Source organism: Leptonychotes weddellii, unplaced genomic scaffold, assembly GCF_054177405.1.
Source record: "Leptonychotes weddellii isolate Sample4059 unplaced genomic scaffold, ASM5417740v2 HiC_scaffold_6000, whole genome shotgun sequence".
In the NCBI taxonomy this organism is placed as follows: Eukaryota; Metazoa; Chordata; class Mammalia; order Carnivora; family Phocidae; genus Leptonychotes; species Leptonychotes weddellii.
Window position 1 is genome coordinate 1 of NW_028028448.1, and position 8,702 is coordinate 8,702.

At 37.6% G+C, this 8,702-nt stretch overlaps 1 pseudogene; it reads right to left on the minus strand.

Moving 5' to 3' along the window:
* Positions 1-6,358: 6,358 nt before the first annotated feature.
* On the minus strand, positions 6,359-7,881 carry LOC102737626 (elongation factor 1-alpha 1 pseudogene; annotated as a pseudogene).
* Between the last annotated feature and the right edge of the window lie 821 nt (positions 7,882-8,702).

Genomic DNA, 8,702 nt, shown 5'->3' on the forward strand with positions numbered 1-8,702 from the left:
GGTTAAGAATCTGCATTAGGCTCAGGTCATGATCTCAGGGTGTTAAGACTGAGTCATCTGTTGGTCTCCCTCCTCAGCAGGGAGTCTGCTTTTGCCTGTCCTTCTGCTCCTCCCCCGCCCTGCTCATGTTCTCTCTCTCTCTCTCTCTCAAATAAATAAATAAAATCTCTAAAAAAAATTTTAGGGGCACCTGGGTGGCTCAGTCGTTGAGCGTCTGCCTTCAGCTCAGGTCATGATCCCAGGGTCCTGGGATCGAGCCCTTTTTCGGGCTCCCTGCTCAGCGGGGAGCCTGTTTCTCCCTCTCCCACTGCCCCTGCTTGTGTTCCCTCTCTCACTCTGTCCCTCTCTATCAAATAAATAAATTTAAAAAAATCTTAAATAAAATAAAATAAAAAATAAAAAAAAATTTTTAAAGATATTGGTCCAGCTTCATTCCATTGCATGCGGCTGACCAATTTTCCCAACACCATTTATTGAAGAGACTATTCCTTTCCCATTGTGTATTCTTGCTTCCTTTGTTGTAAGTTAATTGACTGGTTATGCATGCCTTTATTTTTGAAGTCTCCGTTCTGTTTCATTGATCTATGTGTCTATTTTTATGTCAATGTCATATTGTTTAGATTACTATAACTTTGTAATATAGTTTGAAATCTAGCAATGTATTGACTCCAGCTTTGTTCTTCTTTCTCAAGATTGCTTTGGTTGTTCAGGACCTTTTGTAGTCCCACACAAATTTTAGTATTGTTTGTTCCATTTCTGTGAAAAATGTTATTGGAATTTTGTTAGAGATTGCATTGAATCTGTAGATTCCTTTTGGTAATATGGATATCAGAAAAATGGTGATTTTTCCTATCTTTGAGCATGGAATATCTTTCCATTTATTTGTGTTTTTTTCAATTTCTTTAATTAGTGTCCTATATTTTTCAGTGTATAGGATCTTACCCACCTTGATTAAATTTATTCCTTGATATTTTATTATTTTTGATGCAATTGTAAATGGGATTTGGGGGATAAATGGGATGAGCTGTTTTCTTAATTTCTTTTTATGATAGTTCATTGTTAATATGTAAGTATGCAACAGATTTTTGTACATTGATTTTATACCTTGCAACTTTACTGAATTTATTAGTTCTGGGTTTTTTGGTGGAGTCTAAAATCGTGTCATTGGCCAATAGTTACAATTTTACTTCTTTCTTTCCCTTATGGCTACCTTTTACCTTTTTCCTGCCTAATTGCTCTGGCTAAGACTTCCATTTCTATGTTGAATAAAAGGGGTGAGACTGGGCATCCTTATATTGCTCTTGACCTGAAAGTAAAACTTTCATCTCTTCACCATTGAGTATGATGATAGCTGCTGTCTTGACTTATATGGCTTTAATTATGTTGAGGTACATTCCTTCCATACCACCCCTGTTGAGAGTTTTTATCTTAAGTGCATGTTGAATTTGTCAACTGCTTTTTCTGTATTTATTGAATTCATCATATGATTTTTATTTTTCACTTTGTTAATGTGATGTATCATGTTAACATATTTGCAGATTTTGAACTGGGTTGCATCCCTGGAATAAATCCCACTTGATATTGGTGTATGATGTTTTCAATGTATTGCTGAATTTGGTATTCTAATACCTGGTTGAGGATTTACATAGTTATACTTATTTTTAGAGCTTTTGTCTTTTAAACCTTCACACTAGCTTTATTAATGTTTAATCCACTTCCTTTAATATACATTTACCTTTATTTGTGAAATTTTTACTTTCATACATTTTCTCTTTGCTAATTAGTGTGTTTTCTTTTCAGGCTAAAGCAGTCTCTTCAACATTTCTTGTGGGGCCAGTTTAATGGTGGTGAACTCCTTTAGCTTATGCTTATCTGGGAAACTTGTTATTTCCTTCAATTCTTAATGCTAATCTCACCAAGTAGAGTATTCTTGGATTGAAGGGGTTTTTTTCCCCAACACTTTGAATATATCATGCCAGTATACTCTGGCCTGCAAAGTTTTTGGTGAAAAATCTGCTGATAATCTCATGGGGGTACCCTTGTATATAACAAGTTGTTTCTTCTTGCTGCTTTTAATACTCTGTCTTAATCTTTAACTTTTGACAGTTTAAATATAATGTGTCTTGGTGTGAGTCTCTTTGGTTTCATCTTATTTTGAACTCTGTAGACTTCCTGGATCTAGGTTTCTGTTTTCTTCCCCAGGCTAGAGAAGTTTTCAGCTATTATTTCTTCCAATATGTTTTCTCTTTGTCTTTTTTCCTCCTGAGACCCCTATAATGCAAATGTTATTCTGCATGATGTTCTCACATACATCCCTTAAGCTATCTTCATTTTTTGCCTTCGTTTTTTGTTGCCCTGTTTGGGTGAGTTCCTCTACCCTTTCTTTCTTTTTTTAAGATTTTATTTATTTATTTGAGAGAGAGCATGAGAGGGAAGAGGGTCAGAGGAAGAAGCAGACCCCCCGCCGAGCAGGGAGCCCGATGCGGGACTCGATCCCGGGACTCCAGGATCATGACCTGAGCCGAAGGCAGTCGCTTAACCAACTGAGCCACCCAGGCGCCCTCCTCTACCCTTTCTTACTAATTTTTTCTTCTTCTTCATCTGGTCCACTGCTGAATCACTCTGGTGTATATTTTTTTTTGTTTAGTTACTTTAACCTTCAACTGTCTGACTTCTGTTTGTTATTTTCTTATATTTCCTATCTCTTTGCGGGATTTTCACTGTGTTCAGCCATTCTTCTCCTGAGTTCAGTGAACATCCTTATGACTATTTGAGTTCTTATCAGATAAATTACCTATGTCTATTCCACTAAGGTTTTCCCCCCTGTGTTTTCTTCTTGTTCTTTTGTTTGGAACATATTTCATATTCTTTATTTTACATGGCTCTCTGTGTTTGTTTCCATGTATTAGGTAGAAACAGCTATCTCTCCCAGTCTTGAAGGAGTGGGTTTGTGTAGAAAATGAACCTTATCTTTTGAGTTTGCCCTAGGTTTTGTTGTCTCTTGAACTAACATTCTAATTGTTTTAGACTCATTGGTCCCAGAAATGAAATCCACCTTGGCCACCAGAGCTAGACGCACAAGGAACATTACCTTGATAGGCTGTGCTCACCTGCTAGATGGATCTGGCAGTGGCTGCAGAAGTGGCATGCGGTGGGGGGGCAGGTCACTCACCCACTGAGTCTGGCTGTGGCCATGGAAGTGGTATGGAAGGGTGGGTTATTATAGTTTCTTAAGGTAGGAATTTATAGACTTAAGAACTTTCTTCTTTACTAAAACATGTATTTAGTGGTATAAATTTCCCTCTCAGCACTGTTTTTAGTTGCATCTCATATACTGTACTATGTTGCACTGATATTTTCATTTAGTTCTAATTATTTTTTATTTCCTTTGGATTTCTAATTTGACCCATTATTATTAAGTGTGTTACGTACTTCCCAAGTGTTTTGAGATTTTCCTGTTGTCTTTCTGTTGTTTTCTGGTTTGACTACATTCTTGTTAGGTAATACACTCTGTATGATTTCAGTTCTTTTATAGCGGATGAGTTATTTCTTACATTCCAGGAGATGTTCTCTATTCCTTATGCTTCAGTGCATCTGTTCATATTAATCTCCTCCTTGCCTTAATTTGATATTTGTGCATTTGCAAGATGGGTCTGTGATTTCCTACTTGTCCATCTCCATTTTATTTCTGTAACCACAGAGGAGCCAAAATTTCAAGAGAAATATCAAGTTTCTTCTGCTTATTTATTTGGGGGTATATCTGCTGCAGTGGATTTTAGGTCAAAGTAATAATTTCTTGGTTGTTTTTAAAATAGTTTTCTGTAGGTGGCAGGAGAGTGTCACAAAAAAGAATTAACTGCTCTTCCTTTCCTTCACTCACTGTTTTTTTTTAAAAAATAAATTGGCGTATTTCTGCTGCCATGAATATTGGGATACTCCCTTGAAATATATCTTTAAAAATATCTTTGCCAGCTTGAGAAATGAAAAGGGTATTATTTTTTAAAGTGGTCTTTTAAAACTGTTAGGTTGAATTTTCTTTTGCATGTTATATTGGCTGAATCCCACCCCTGCCCTCACCCCAACTTATCTTTTCCTTTGTATTGCTCATTTTCTAGTTCGGGATTTTAAAAGATAACTTACTGCTTTTTTTCATTATTATAACAATAATATATCTCATTATAAAAATTAGAAATTTTACAGTAATCCAAAGGAGAGAACAATACTCACATTAAATTTTGATATAAAGTGCCCAGTTCCTATGCTGGTATTTGGTGGATTTTTAGGGTTAAAATAATATATTTTATCTTGTTTTGTTTCCTAAATTTTATTATATCTTATTTTATTTTGAAGTTTTTATTTAATTTCCAGTTAGTTAATATACAGTGCCATATTAGTTTCAGGTGTAGAATTCAGGGATTCATCACATACATACACCATCCAGTGCTCATCACAACAAGGTCTCTCCTTAATACCCAACACACACTCAACCAAATTCCTCATATCAGTGAAATCATATGGTATTTATCATTCTCTGACTGACTTATTTCGCATAGCATAGTACTCTTTAGCTCCATCCACATCCTTGCAAATGGCAAGATTTCATTCTTTATTATTGCTGAGTAATATTCTATTGTATTTATATACCACTATGTTCTTTATCCATTCATCAGTCGATGGACATCTGGGCTCTTTCCACAATTTGGCTATTGTTGATAATGCTGCTATAAAAATCAGGGTACAGTGGTGCCTGGGTGGCTCAATTGGTTAAGCATCTGACTACTGATTTCAGCTCAGGTCATGATCTCAGGGTTGTGAGATTGAGCCCCACATCAGGCTCTACACTGGGCATGAAGCCTGCTTAAGATTCTCTCTCTCCCTCTCTCTCTGCCCCCCCCATTAATCTCTTTCTTTCTCTTAAAAATAAAAAAAACAATAAAATCTTTAAAAAATCAGGGTACATTTATCCCTTCAATTAGTATTTTTGTATCCTTTGAGTAAATAGTTAGTAGTGCTATTGCTGGATCATAGTGTAGCTCAATTTTTAACTTTTTGAAGAGCTTCCATATTGTTTTCCAGAGTAGCTGCACCAGTTTGCCTTCCCACAAACAGTGTAAGAGTGTTTCACTTGCTTTGCATCCTTACCAACACCTGTTTCCCATGTTGCTAATTTTAGTCATTCTGACAGGTATGAGATGATATCTCATTGTAGTTTTGATTTGTATTTCCATGATGATGAGTGATTTTGAGCATCTTTTCATGTGTCCATCAGCCATCTGTATGTCTTCTTTGGAATAAAGTATATTCATGCTTTCTGCCCATTTTTTAACTGCATTATTTGTTTTCTGGGTGTTAAGTTTTAGCAGTTCTTTATAGATTTTGGATACTAGCCCTTTATCAGATATGTCATTTGCAAATATCTTCTCACATTCTGTAGGTTGCCTTTTAGTTTTCTTGATTGTTTCCTTTGCTGTGCAAAAGCTTTTTATTTTGATGTAGTTCAAATAGTTTATTTTTACTTTTGTTTCCTTTAGCTCAGAGGACCTATCTAGAAAGAATTTGCTATAACCAATGTCAAAGACGTTACTGCCTGTACTCTCTGCTAGGATTATTGTGGTTTCAGGACTCATATTAAATTTTTAAATCCATTTTGAGTTTGTGTGTGTGTATGGTGTAAGAAAGTGGTCCAGTTTTATTCTTCTGCGTGTTACTGTAGTTTTCACACCATTTGTTGAAGAGACTCTTTTTTCCCATTCGATATTCTTTCATGATTTGTTGAAGAAAAGTTGACCATATAGCTGTAGGTCCATTTCTGAGTTTTCTATTCTGTTCCATTGATCTATTTGTCTCTTTTTGCACTAGTACCATACTGTCTTGACCACTAAGCTTTGCAATACAACTTGAAGTCTGGAATTGTGATGCCTCCACCTTTGCTTCTCTTTTTCAAGATTGCATTGGCTATTTGGGGTCTTTCTGGTTCCATACAAATTTTAGGATTTTTCTAGCTCTGTGAAAAATGCTGGCAGTACTTTGATAGAGATCGTTACATGTGTAGACTGCTTTGGGTAGTATAGACATTTTAACAATATTTTTTCTGCCAATTCATAAGCATAGAATGTTATTCCATTTCTTTTTGTTATGTTCAATTTCTTTCATAAGTGTTTTCTATTTTTCAGAGTACAGTTCTTTTACCTCTTTGGTTAGGTTTATTCCTAGGTATCTTATGGTTTTTGGTGCGATTGTAAATGGGATTGATTCCTTGATTTTTCTTTCTGCTGCTTCACTATTTGTATATAGAAATGCAACAGATTCCTGTACATTGATTTTTATCCTGCAATTTAACAGAATTCATGAATCAGTTCTAGCAATCTGCTTTGATGACACCCACAGCAACTGTCTGTCTCATGTCACAAACAGCAAAATGGCCCAGAGGAGGATAGTCAGAGATGCTCTCAACACACATAGACTTGCCAGAAACCATATCAACAATGGCAGCATCACCAGATTTCAAGAACTTGGGACTATCTCCTAGCTTTTTTCCAGAATGACGATCTATCTTTTCCTTCAGCTCAGCAACCTTGCAAGCAATGTGAGCTGTGTGACCATCCAGCACAGGTGCGTATCCAGCACTGATTTGGTCTGGATGGTCCAGGATAATCACCTGAGCTGTGAAGCCAGCTGCTTCCAAGGGTGGGTCATTTTTTCTGTCACCAGCCACATTGCCATGTTGAACATCTTTGACGGATACATTCTTGACATTGAAGCCCACATTGTCCCCAGGAAGAGCCTCACTCAAAGCCTCATGGTGCATTTCAACAAACTTTACTTCAGTTACAACATTGACTGGAACAAAGTTGACCACCATGCCAGGTTTAAGAACACCAGTCTCCACTCAGCCCACAGGGACAGTACCAATACCACCAATTTCGTAGACGTCCTGGAAAGGCAGATGTAAGGGCTTGTCAGTTGGACGAGTTGGCAGCAGAATGCAAACCAGAGCTTCAAGCAGTGTGGTTCCACTGGCATTCCCATCTTTACGGGTGGCTTTCCATCCCTTGAACCAAGGCATGTTAGCCCTTGGCTCCAGCATGTTGTCACCATTCCAACGAGAAATTAGCACAAATGCTTGTCGGGGTTGTAGCCAATTTTCTTAATGTAGGTGCTGACTTCCTTAACGATTTCCTCGTATCTCTCTGGCTGTAGGGTGGCTCAGTGGAATCCATTTTGTTAACATCAACAGTTAGTTGTTTTACGCCCAGTGTGTAAGCCAGAAGGGCATGCTCCAGGGTCTGCCCATTCTTGGAGATACTTGCTTCAAATTCACCAACACCAGCAGCAACAATCAAGACAGCACAGTCAGCCTGAGACATGCCTGTAATCATGTTTTTAATAAAGTCTCTGTGTCCTGGGATATCAATGATGGTCTCATAATACTTGCTGGTCTTGAATTTCCACAGGGAGATATCAATGGTGATACCACATTCATGTTCAGCTTCCAGTTTATCCAAAACCCAGGTATACTTGAAGGAGCCTTTTCCCGTCTCAGCAGCCTCCTTCTCAAAATCTTTGATAGTTCTTTTGTCGATCCCACCACACTGGTAGATCAGATGACCAGTAGTGGTAGACTTACCTGAATCTACATGTCCAATGATGACGATGTTGATGTGAGTCTTTTCCTTTCCCATTTTGGTTTAGGTTGAGCGTGGTTTTCATGACACCTGTGTTCTGGCAGCAAACCCATTGCAAAAAAACATATTTTGCAAATTTAATTACAATATGTCATGGTATTGGCCTTCTTTTGTTGATTTTGTTGGGAATTCTCTGTGACTCCTGGATTTCAATGTCTATTTCCTTACCCAGATTAGGGAAGTCTTCAGCTATTGTTTCCTCAAATAAACCTTCTGCCCCCTTTAGTCTCTCTTCTTCTGGGATTCCTGTAATACAAATGTTATTATGTTTGATGGAGTCGCTGAGTTCCCTATGTTTATTGGCATGCTCCATGACAATTTCTTTCTTTCGTTCAGCTTATTTTCCAGTATTTTATCTTCTATATCACTTATTTTCCCTCTGCTTCTTCCATCCTTGTGGTAGTTACATCCAATCTGTTTTGAATATCAGTTATTATATTTTTATTTTCTGACTGATTGTTTTTTAACTCTTTTTTCTCTGCAGTATGGGTCTCCCTGATGTCTTCTTTGCTCTTCTGTAGCCGAGCAAATATCCTTACGATTTTTGCTTAAAATTCTCCACCAGGCATGTTACTTTTATCTGTTTTGCTTAGATCTCTGGCTGTGACCTTTTCTTATTATTTCTTTTGGGATTAATTATTCCATCTTGGCATTTTGTCTAAGTCCTTGTCTTCTTTGTGTGTTAGAAAAGCCTCTTATCTTTCCTGCTCCTGAGAGTAATGGCTTTATGAAGAAGAGCCATATAGTGTCCAGGGAGGGCCTGGTGCTTCAGGGTTTGTCTGTGGTATATGCTGCATGCATTTTCCTACTGTGTTTTGGTTGCTGTATCCTTCAGGCCAGTGGTCTCCAGAAGCCTTGCCTGCAGTGGGCAGTGTTTGGATCTTGGCCAGAGTGTGGTGAGTTTTAACTAGATGTGCTCTCATCTGCTTGTTAAATGAGCACTGATGCTACTTCCACTAGAACTGAAGCCTTGTAGAAGTTTCTGGTGGTAGATATAGTGTGGGAAGGGTTTTCTGC